Raw genomic sequence first — 12,804 nt, 5'->3', positions numbered from 1 at the left:
ATTGATCACTTGCACCTGCACACTGTTAACCACTTTGCCACAGTCATTGAGTAATTTATTGTCCAATTTAGACACTATGCTAGTAAAATGTATTTCGGGTGAGTAAAATGCAACATTACCTTGAAGTCATAAGTACAGTTAATAAATACTGTACATACTAATGCTAACTTATGGGGTATGTATTAACTATTGCCTTACATTTTACCTGTAATGTTAATTTGAACTACTGTATAAAAACTTTGTGTTACAGTAAAAACAAAAACAACAATTATTCTCATTTGCTTTATTGACCACAAACAATATAGCTGTGAAACAAATAAACACAGAAACAGAATATATATATATAGTTTTATATAGTATATAGTGTTTTGTTAAATATATATATATATATATATATATATATATATATATATATATATATATATATATATATATATATATATATTTAACAAAACACCTGCATGCACATACTATATATATTTCTAATACCAGTTACAGTTGCTGTTTATTTCTGCTGTATTTATTACATGTTGCATGGAAGAGAGAAGACTCTTGCTACTTGAAAAGATACAGTTCACAAAGAAAAGGGAATTGGTAAATCCTGTCAGAAAACAAACATTAAGCTGCCTTTATACAGAACCTGCCTAGTTTGTCACCTGATCAAAAATAACAAACACATGAAGTATTGTTGTTTACATGTGTTTGAAAGATAAATGTGTGCTTTTAGACTGGTCACCAACAGACAATTAACAGTAGGTATTTGTCCATTGAAATATTCTTTACACAAGTGTGTGTAAAACAGAAATTAACAATTTGTATCTATCTATCTATCTATCTATCTATCTATATATATATAGCTGGATATTGTTAGAATTACCAGGTGGAAAAGCATGAAGCGGGAAAACTGTGGTAAACTGACCCTCGTGATAGGGTTCAAATACAGCCCATTACAGTTGATGCCACCTACTTAACTGAAACATTATGATTCAATTGTCAATTAGACAAATTAATTACTCGTTTGCATAGATTAAATAAAAATTGGATAGGCTGTTTTCGAAATACGATTTTTTAAAACAAAAATCAATGAATAAAATATAAAATACTATATGAAGTACATCCCCCACCATAAATAACTTCAAATTGCATCGATTTTCTGTGCTGCCTTTTGTATGAGTCTTGACAAAGTGAACACGCCCCCACCCTCACACACACACACACACCAATAAGAAATAGAACAGTCCATCTTTTTACTTAATTATAAAACGCTGGAATAAACTAATCCAAGAAAAATGTCAGACACAGTGGGGTCAGTTTCTCCGTTTGATGCTAACTCTCAGACTTGGGAAGAATATTGCGAGATATTAACTCATTTTTTCACTGCAAATGACATTGACGCTGCTGATAAAAAGAGAGCGATTCTACTGAGTGGCGTGGGGGCACAGACCTACAGTTTAATACGGAATCTACTGATCCCTGAGAAACCGGGAGACAAATCGTTTGAAGATTTAGTCAAATTGCTACAAAACCACTATAATCCCAAACCAAGTGAAATTATCGAAAGATTTAAATTTAATTCCAGGAACAGGAAAACTGATGAGACTGTGGGAGATTATGTAGCTGAATTAAGAAAGCTAGCTAAAGACTGTAACTATGGTGATGCACTGAGTCAAATGTTACTAGATATACTTGTCTGTGGCATAAATGAGAATGCAATACAGAGAAGACTACTGTCTGAATCGCAGTTAACATTTATTTCTGCCTTAAACATTGACCAAGCTATGGAGTCTGCAAACAAAAATGTAAAGGACTTACAGTCACTGTTTAAAGATACAGCCGACACGGGTGTCAGCGCGCAACAAGAGCAAGCACAGTCTACTGTAAACAAAGTGTTTACTAGCAGGCGGCAGTATAAAATGCCGGCGCGCACTAATTGTTATCGATGTGGAGGTCTGCGTAACTCAAACGAGTGTAGATTTAAGTTAGAAACGTGCTATAATTATGGCATTAAAGGCCATATTAGCAGAGCTTGCAGAAACAAAGCAAGAGGAAGCCAAGACACGTCTCCAGTCCAAGTGGGAAAGGGAAACGTCAATTTACTTCTAATGACACCCGCAGTGCTCTTCACATAGCAGAAGGGGGCGATACAGGAACAAACAAAGAAACAGAAGAGATGTACACAATCTACAGTATAGTGAACATGGATATTCCAAAAGTAGATCCCTTTACCATTAAGCTTGATGTAAATGGAAAGCATGTAGAATTTGAAGTGGATACTGGCTGTAGTGTTACCATAATGAGCCAAGCAGCTTATTCTAAATTATGGAATAACAAACAAGCACCGGCATTAGGAAAGTGCACAATTAAATTAAAAACATACACAGGCCAGCTAGTGGATACTTTAGGAGCAGCTGTAGTGACAGTGACATACAAAGAAAAAGTCAATTAGTGGTGGTGGCTACTTCAGGACCAAATTTACTAGGCAGAGGGTGGCTTTCAAAGTTAGAAATGGATTGGAGAGTGTTACATCAATTGACACAAACAAGCTGTCAGAGGCTATGTGATGTGTTAGAAGTGCATGGAACTGTGTTTAAAGAGGAACTGGGCACCTTACAGGGAGCAAAAGCAAAAATATACGTTGACGGCAATACCAACCCCCGATTTTTCAAACCCAGATCAGTCCCCTATGCCATGAAGCCTAAAGTGGAAGCGGAGCTGGAACGACTGTTAAAGGAGAAGATTATAGAACCTGTGCAGTTTTCAAACTGGGCAACGCCTATTGTACCTGTCTTGAAACCGGATGGCTCTGTGCGTATCTGTGGGGATTATAAACTCACTGTAAATAGAGTGTCCAAACTGGAGCAGTATCCAATCCCCAAGATTGAGGATTTATTTGCCATCCTGGCAGGGGGAGAGAGATTCACTAAACTGGACATGAATCATGCATACCAACAGGTTGTATTAGATGAGGGGTCCAAGGAGTATGTGACCATAAATACCCATAAAGGACTGTTTAGATATAATCGGCTTCCCTTTGGTGTTTCTTCAGCACCTGCTATATTCCAGAGGACTATGGAGGGGTTGTTGCAGGGGATCCCTAACGTGGCCATATACCTAGATGACATCTTGGTCACAGGAAGCACTGAAAAGGAACACCTCCAGAGTTTGACAACAGTGTTAAGCAGGCTGGAAGCTGCAGGTCTGCGCCTTAAACGGAGTAAGTGTACTTTCCTTGAAAAAGAAGAGGTATTTCTAGGACACAAAATAGATGCCACAGGTTTGCACCCGGTGCAAGACAAAGTCAGGGCAATACAACAGGCCCCAGCTCCTAAGAATGTAACAGAATTAAAAGCATATCTGGGACTATTGAATTATTATTATAAATTCTTTCCCAGGGTATCAACACTGTTGACAGCCCTGTATGTACTGTTACACAAAGATGTGAAATGGATGTGGGGAGCTAAACAACAAGAAGCCTTTGAAGCATCAAAGAAACTGTTACAGTCATAGGATGTGCTAGTCCACTATGATGCGACTAAAGAGCTGATCTTGTCCTGCGATGCTTCACCATATGGAGTAGGGGCTGTTCTGTCGCACCGTATGCCTGAGGGGGTAGAAAAACCAATTGGATTTGTATCCAGAACATTGACAGAGGCAGAAAAGAATTACTCTCAGCTGGACAAAGAAGGTTTAGGAGTGATATTTGGAGTACAAAAGTTCCACAATTACATATATGGTCGACATTTTACAATCTGTACAGACCATAAGCCATTGATCACCCTATTAAATGAGATGAAAGCTGTCCCACAGATGGCATCACCTAGAATCCATAGATGGGCAGTAACCTTAAGAGCATACGAATATACAATTCAGTATAAGCCCGGAAAAGATCATGGTAATGCAGATGCTTTTAGTCGCCTTCCGTTGCCAGAAAGCCCACCAGCAAGAATGACTGAAGACAGAGTATTGTTGATGGACCACTTGGACATGCCCCCGGTAACTGCATCACAAGTTAGGGCATGGATAGGGAAGGACCCAGTGTTAGCGAGAGTACGAGAGTATGTGCTCAGAGGTTGGCCGGCACGAGTACATGAAACAGAGATGAGGCCCTTCTTTTCCAGAAAAGACGAATTGAGCGTACTAGATGATTGCATACTCTGGGCAGCCAGGATTGTTATACCAAAACCAGGCCGAGTGCAAATCTTGAATCAGTTACACCAGGCTCACCCTGGGTCTACTCGCATGAAAGGTCTATCTCGAAGCTACGTTTGGTGGCCAAAAATAGAAGAAGACATTGAAATGCAAATCAAAACTTGTGAAACATGCCAAATACACCAGAAAGCTCCAGCTCAAGCACCACTGCATCCTTGGGAGTGGCCCGATAAACCATGGAGAAGACTACATATCGATTATGCAGGCCCATTCCTAGGAAAAATGTTCCTGGTGATAATAGACGCACATTCAAAATGGATAGATGTTTACCCTTCCAATACATCGACAGCTTCAGCAACAATAGAGAAACTTTGTCACAGCTTCAGTACACATGGATTACCAGAAACCATAGTGTCGGACAATGGCACTGCTTTCCTCAGTTCAGAGTTTCAAGGCTTTATGAAAGCAAATGGCATTAGCCATGTAATAACAGCGCCTTACCATCCCGCATCTAATGGTTTAGCAGAGAGGGCTGTGCAAACTGTGAAAGAATATTTGAAGAAAACACCAGGAAACACTGTGGAAGTAAAATTGGCCAGAGTGTTGTTTAGTTACAGGATTACACCACAATCAACAACAGGCTTGCCTCCGGCCGAAATGCTCATGGGAAGAAAATTACGATCTACACTGGATCTTCTACAGCCTGACCTAAAAAGGAAAATTCAGAAGAGACAACTGCGAGTCAAAGAAAGACATGACAAACATGCCAAGCTCAGAACATTTGAGCGAGGAGATCTGGTTTATGTCAGGAACTTTGGACCAGGGGAAAGGTGGATTTCAGCGATCGTGCAAGATTCAATGGGTCCTGTTTCATATACTGCTAAATTAGGAAATGGACAAATAGTGAGACGCGATGTGGATCAAGTCCGAGAGAGAGAGAAAAAACACACCCCTGAGGAAAGTCCAGCAGTTATTCCAATAGACCAAGAGATAACTACAGAGTCAGGAAGCACAACATTGCAGGGAGAACGGTTAGGTACTTCAGAGATGGGGTCACCAGAAAGGGCTGAGCAACAAACAGCACCAGAGGATCCTCACAGAGATGGTCAAAGCAGGAATCCTGGAGAGACATCTGTAAATAGTTCTATGCAACAGGAAGTACCAAGACATTCAGTGAGGACAAGAATACCTCCAAATTATCTCAAGGACTATGTTAATTAGATATTCACGGATGAGATAGTAGTAGCAGCTTTAGAAGGGAGGAAGTGTAGTGACGTCGGCTGGCTAGGACGTCACTTCCGAAAAAAGAACTGAAGCACGACGGCAGACCCCCAGAAGTATTCGTAGCGACATGGTTAATAGCATGAGGACTAACAGTATTGTGCAATTAAGAGGAATAATCACCAGCATGGCTATGTTATAGACCATATAATATATAGTTGTTCTGTTTGGGTTACCCTGGGTAGAGTGTCTTTATTGTGGGGAATTACACTACGAGGAACCCAAGATACAACAGTTACTGTCGGTAAGACGATAGTGACACAATCATATGCTTTTTGTATATTTTGTAAGGCACAGTTAAAGTTATCAATTTTATTCAATAGGCCTCTGTGTTTTTTGTTTTTTTTTGTTATCCGCTATTACTAAGATTTTTTTTAGTAATTTGTGATTTGCATTTTTTTTATGTAGCAAGAAATATTGATGTGTCCTCGTCCCTGTCTGTGTTCTTTTGAGAACTGAATATTGTATTTGGGAGGATTTTTTTTTGGTATATTGTGTTCTGTATTCTGTCAAAGAATAACAGTATTATTTGTTTTACTCTTGTGTCCACACTGCTTTTAACATTATGTGGCAGTAGAATTACCTCTGCTCACACTTTACAGTTAACTTGTATGACATACTTAACAAACCAAACAGTATTTAAAATGATAGATTTTTTTTTTTTTTTTAAACGTTTAAACAGTTGCATAGTAATCATTATTGTTCAAATTCTTCCATGTTGGTGTATTGGATCAGATATAGCTTGCATTTTTAAAATTGATTAATTTTGTTGTCTTTGTTAATCCGGCCCTGTTTACATGGGATCAACTGGGTAGAGAAAATAGTTAATCCGCCCTGAGTAGAGCTGTAAATTTGATTAACAAAATAGGACTTTGTCACCTGGATCAGTGGGTCCTTGGGATGTGTATCCTGCATCGTACTTTACAGTCTGCTCACTATTTTCTGTAGGAGTCTAACCCTGTGTGTGTGTGTGTGTGTGTGTGTGTGTATATATATATATATATATATATATATATATATATATATAGGTGGAGTGAGACAGCAGGGAGGGGGTTAAAACCTCCCTGAAGAGTAAAATGGGAAAAAATGCACCTTTTGGTAATTGTTTTATTGTTTAATTATCCCCTGCACCTGGGTAGTAATTGTAAATTAGGACCAGGTGCAGGGTATAAAAGTAAAGCAGTTAGTTTGCTCAGGGCTGCTGAGGAGAAGGAGGCAGACGAGTTGCTCTGTCTCCGAGTAGCCAAAGAGAACGGGAGAGTAAAAAAAGTAAGTGCGGTGTCAAACCAGTGGGTTTTTTGAAAGACGGGAAAACAGCTTAGCTGTCCCGTGTTAGGAAGGGTGTTCCTGTGTGTTAGTTAGTGCTTGTACAGAGCTAGGTATTTGTTTTGTTTTTATATTTCTGTTTGTATTATTAAAAGTGCGCGGAAGCGCTGAACGCCATTTCTGTGTCTGGGTCAATTCTTAAAGGGGCAACGAACCGAGTGAGTGCGATACGTTTACAATATATATATATATATATATATATATATATATATATATATATATACAGTGCACTCCGTTTATAAGAACATAAGAACATAAGAAAGTTTACAAACGAGAGGAGGCCATTCAGCCCATCTTGCTCGTTTGGTTGTTAGTAGCTTATTGATCCCAGAATCTCATCAAGCAGCTTCTTGAAGGATCCCAGGGTGTCAGCTTCAACAACATTACTGGGGAGTTGGTTCCAGACCCTCACAATTCTCTGTGTAAAAAAGTGCCTCCTATTTTCTGTTCTGAATGCCCCTTTATCTAATCTCCATTTGTGAAACCTGGTCCTTGTTTCTTTTTTCAGGTCAAAGAAGTCCCCTGAGTCGACATTGTCTATACCTTTTAGGATTTTGAATGCTTGAATTAGATCACTGTGTAGTCTTCTTTGTTCAAGACTGAATAGATTCAATTCTTTTAGCTTGTCTGCATACAACATGCCTTTTAAGACTGGGATAATTCTGGTTGCTCTTCTTTGCACTCTTTCTAGAGCAGCAATATCCTTTTTGTAACGAGGTGACCAGAACTGAACACAATAGTCTAGGTGAGGTCTTACTAATTATTATTATTATTATTTATTATTTATTTCTTAGCAGATGCCCTTATCCAGGGTGACTTACAATTGTTACAACATATCACATTATGCATTATTTCACATTATTTTTTACATACATACATACTAATGCATTGTAAAGTTTTAACGTTACTTCCCTTGATTTAAATTCAACACTTCTCACAATATATCCGAGCATCTTGTTGACCTTTTTATAGCTTCCCCACATTGTCTAGATGAAGACATTTCTGATTCAACATAAACTCCTTGGTCTTTTTCAGAGATTCCTTCTTCAGTTCTTCCAGTTCTGAATGCTGTCTAGATCATTTTGAATGACCTTTGCTGCTTTAACAGTGTTTGCCACTCCTCCTATTTTTGTGTTGTCTGCAAATTTAACGGGTTTGCTTACTATACCAGAATCTAAATCATTAATGTAGATTAGGAATAGCAGAGGACCTAATACTGATCCCTGTGGTACACCACTGGTAACCTCACTCCATTTTGAGGTTTCTCTCACCGTGTAACAATTTTTTTTTTTTTTTTGGTTCCTGGGTAGTTAGTGTTATTTCCTAATTGCTTATGCCTCAAAAGTCTAGAAAATGGCTATTATTCCCCACAAACTTTGCTTTTGTGACCAGGACAGTGATATTTTGAAATTTACCTATTTTCCAGAACATTCCAGATAGATTCAGTGCTGAGTAAACTTGGAGTAACTTCTAGAACTTTCCAGTAATATTAATAGTAGTATAAATACAGGGGCCTTAAGCCCACCAGTTCAGTTTAGTTCCAGCTGCCTAAGTGGATACATATCTGCATTTTTCTGAGATGACATCAAGGTCATAGGAGACTTCAAAATGGTGGCATTCCTGATGGGTCTCCAAGGCGGTTTTACCAAGTTTTCCTGCTATCTTTGCCTTTGGGACAGCAGGGACACCAAGGCGCACTACCACAGGCGGGACTGGCCACAGCGGACCGAGTTCTCTGTGGGGAGGAACAACGTCAAGTGGGAGCCACTGGTGGACCCCCGGAAGGTGCTGATGCCACCACTGCACATTAAATTGGGCCTTATGAAACAATTTGTCAGAGCTCTAGATAAGGAGTCGGCAGCCTTCAAGTACCTTCAAGACTTCTTCCCTAAGCTGTCTGAGGCAAAGGTCAAAGCCGATGTCTTCGTCGGACCACAGATAAAGAAGATCCTGGAGTGCAATGAATTCCCCAAGAAGCTCACTAGTAAGGAGAAAGCGGCTTGGAACAGCTTTGTCGCAGTGGTTCTGGGCTTCCTGGGCAATCACAAGGCCGAAAACTATGTGGAGCTGGTTGAGACTCTGGTGAAGAACTACGGCACAATGGGCTGTAGGATGTCCCTCAAAGTCCATATCCTTGATGCTCATCTTGATAAATTCAAGGAGAACATGGGAGCGTACTCGGAGGAGCAAGGCGAGCGCTTCCACCAGGATATACTGGACTTTGAACGCTGCTACCAAGGACAGTATAACGAGAACATGATGGGAGACTACATTTGGGGGCTGATTCGTGAAAGTGATTTACAGTATAATCGTAAATCTCGAAAAACTACTCACTTCTAAATCTTTTGTAGTCATTTTTGTATTACTTTAGTATAAATACATGTTAATTTGGATTCATATGTTGTTTTTTTCTGACTTTATGTGAAGGAAAAGACACAAATTCGCCCGTTTTCTCATTGGAAATAGGTAAATTTCAAAATATCACTGTCCTGGTCACAAAAGCAAAGTTTGTGGGGAATAATAGCCATTTTCTATACTTTTGAGGCATAAGCAATTAGGAAATAACACTTACTACCCAGGAACAAAAATTGTGTTACATAATCAGTACTTTCTGTTTTCTACATGTTAACCACTCCCTAATCCATCTGCATGCATTTCCTTGAATCCCTACTGCGTTCAGTTTGAGAATGAATCTTTTATGCAGGACTTTGTTAAAAGCTTTCTGGAAATCTAAATAAACCATGTCGTATGCTTTGCAATTATCCATAAGAATCAATGATCAAAACCCCTGGGACAAAATCATTCCTATACTAACCAATGTAAATTAATCTGCTTGTAAGAATCAAGCAATCCGCTTATAAGAATAATCTTGGGGCAAAATCACTACATGTTATACGGTACAAGGGCAATGACGTGTGTCAAGGGCAATGACGTGTACAGCCAACAAAGCTGTTTTTGAATTTGATCACATCTTGCGCAATTAGGCACATACGCAGCGTGGATTGTGCAGTGATGCAGAAAACACTGGTCAAATTTGTAATCAAACAGTGACTGAGCCTCTGCATTGTGCAGGTATGTTTTTTGTGTTCTCTGTTACTGAAAATGTGTTTTAATAAAGTGAATAAACATTCATTGAATACATACTGAGTACAGCAGTGTTACTGTTTGGTGGCACGGTGAGGATGAGGAGGAGGAGGAAGAGTGATTGCAGGGCTTTGCATGTCCACTTAGTGAAACACTGAGATTTGCATCGCAACTGAAAATAAGCAAGCCATAGATGCTTAAATTCAGTGGTAGTCCTGACAGTAAAATAATGTACTGTAATGTCATTCAAATTCAAAGGCCATTACACGTAACACCGCATGGCAGTTAAACTAGGCAGCCTCACAAGATGATCGCTTCTCAAGTATACTGTAGTAAAATAGGATTCTGCAGACTTGAGTAAACATAATCATGATCATATAACAAGCTGCTTACCCATGAGGACTTGGTTTGATGTATTGTCCTCAGTAATTGAGCATTATTGACATCTGTATACTGTATTTAAACTGCTGATGGGATGCTTTTGCTAATAGTAATGTGAGAGTGGCAGGGTGCAGTGTAAATTATCAGGCTGGAGTCTTGATTTACAAAACAACCACTATAAAAAAAATATATATATATAAACCTAGCTCTCAGTTGGAGCACTAACTAAACAGTACTTCCTGTGGAACAAACACTAGATCTCTTACTGGAGTTTTGGTTTCTTTTTGTTACTTCTGTTTCCTTACGCCTCTACACCTTCATCACAAAGCTATAGGCTAAGCCATTTCTATCGAGGTGTCATTAACTTTAACAAGCAGTTAACCAATTGACTATTATCCATAATTCGTTAAGGAAAAGCAGCTGTGAATTTTTCGTTGGCGTGCACATGCGGGAACTCATGACATCTAGTGGTCAGCCCATTACACTGCAGGGAACAAGCTCTTATCATTCTCATACTAACATACTGATTCTGCACCACAGTAATCATATCAGTCCGCTTTTAAGAATCATCCGCTTATAAGAATCAAATCATCCGGGACGGATGTGAGTCTTATAAATGCAGTGCACTGTGTATATATATAGGTTTCAGAGAAGGTTGAACTGCAGTGTACAGAAATGAAGGTTGATAAGAAGAAAAATTATTTTAAAAATTAAAAAAATTAATGTACACAAAAAGTTTAAATGATTAAAAAAAGCATTTATTTCAGGATGTTTCAGCCCTTCAGCTGTCATATATATATATATATATATATATATATATATATATATATATATATATATATATATATATAAAAAAAAAATGATATTGTAATAAAATAATGGAAGCACTTTAGATTACAGTGCAAAATAACCATGTCATTACTGTGTAATTCTATGGTAATAATCCAGTTTTACTGGGTAAATACAAATTGTTTTGCGTTCGTTCATTGTAACTAAATGGAAACAGTCTTGTTTCCTCCTATAATTACAATTTTAACAATTTGCTGTTGCCTGTCATCTTAAATTGGTATTCTCATTAATGCGGTTACTGATTGCAATGAGAAACAGACAGAAAATAAATGAACAGTTATTCAGTTACAGTATTCCAGTCTATTCCAACAGTAGTTACAATGAAAGAATAGAAAACAATTGGTATTTACCCAATAAAACTGGATTATTACTGGATTATTACCATAAAATTGCACAGTAATTACCTGTTTATTTGTGCAATGTAATCTAAACTGCTACCACAATAATATACACAGTATACACAGTACTCAGTATATAAATGATACTGTGTAATTATCAAATATAAAATTATATTGTATCTAGTGATAATTTCATTATATGTACTGTATATCTATCTATCTATCTATCTATCTATCTCTCTCTCTCTCTCTCTCTCTCTCTCTCTCTCTCTCTATATATATATATATATATATATATATATATATATATATATATATATATATATAACAATGAAAGCCACATTCTACAAACAGTTTAATAATTTCACAGTTATGTTCTCTAAAATGTCACACGTTTCCATTTCCTACTGCTGACCTATAAGTGTTTAACATTTAGACAAGACCAAAGTTTCCACAGCTTGCACTATGGTCTTTGTTATTTGTGTATTTAATTGCCATGACTACTGCCTCTGTATTAGCTATGAACACCAATATAACTGAAAACAAGCTGCATCAATGAAAGGGGGCACTGATGAGAAAGGTGCATGGTAATATATCACTTGAAAACTATGTAAATACCAGTTCTCCCCCACCCCCAAAAATATAAACTGTACGTATTTTTTTTTTAATTATTTTTTTATTTTATTTATTTATTTTTTTATTTAAATTTAGTCGTCGCCAATTATTTTACCCCGATTTTCACCCCAAATTAGCATGCCCAATTATTATCTGTATCCTCGGCTCACCGCTCACAACCCCCGCGCCGACTCGGGAAACGGAGGCTGGAACACAAGTCCTCCGAAACGTGCTCCTGCCAAGCCGTCATTTTTCGCACTGCAGATCCACAGCAATGCCACCAGACCTATAGTGCCGGAGGACAACACAGATCTGGCGGCTCCGCTGCAGAGCCACAGGCGCCCTATCGGCCACAGGGGTCGCTGATGCGCGGTGAGCCGTGGATTCCCCTGCCGACCTAAGCCCTCCCTACCCGGGCAGCGCTCAGCCAATTGTGCGCCGCCCCCTAGGAACTCCCGGTCACGGTCAGCTGTGACATAGCCTGGATTCGAACCTGCGATCTTATTTGTTTGGTTTGAACAGTTCTGAAAGTGAAATAAAATGTAGGGGTATTTTATTGTGAATTTCAGATTTTTGGAAATGTCCCTGAAAATCAATTTTTCCAACTCAAAATCTGACTGAATGGGCATCAAAATAGCTTTTAAATGATATGCCACGTTCTTATTCTACATACTTTGTCAGTATGTGGCAAGCTTAGGTAGAATGGATTCCAATTAAAACTTCTGTTAAATGTTGTGAATACTGCTGATCATCTGATAAAGGAACATGAACAGAATTCCAA

The 12,804-nt window shown here is 38.4% G+C and overlaps 1 pseudogene; it reads left to right on the top strand.

The window, feature by feature from the left end:
* The first annotated feature begins 2,493 nt into the window (after positions 1 to 2,493).
* LOC117421226 (uncharacterized protein K02A2.6-like) lies at positions 2,494 to 5,404 on the top strand (annotated as a pseudogene).
* Positions 5,405 to 12,804: the final 7,400 nt, after the last annotated feature.

This window comes from Acipenser ruthenus, chromosome 1 (genome assembly GCF_902713425.1).
Source record: "Acipenser ruthenus chromosome 1, fAciRut3.2 maternal haplotype, whole genome shotgun sequence".
NCBI classification, from domain to species: domain Eukaryota; kingdom Metazoa; phylum Chordata; class Actinopteri; order Acipenseriformes; family Acipenseridae; genus Acipenser; species Acipenser ruthenus.
Note: the sequence above shows the minus strand (reverse complement) of the source record. Positions and strands in the feature narration are given on the sequence as shown.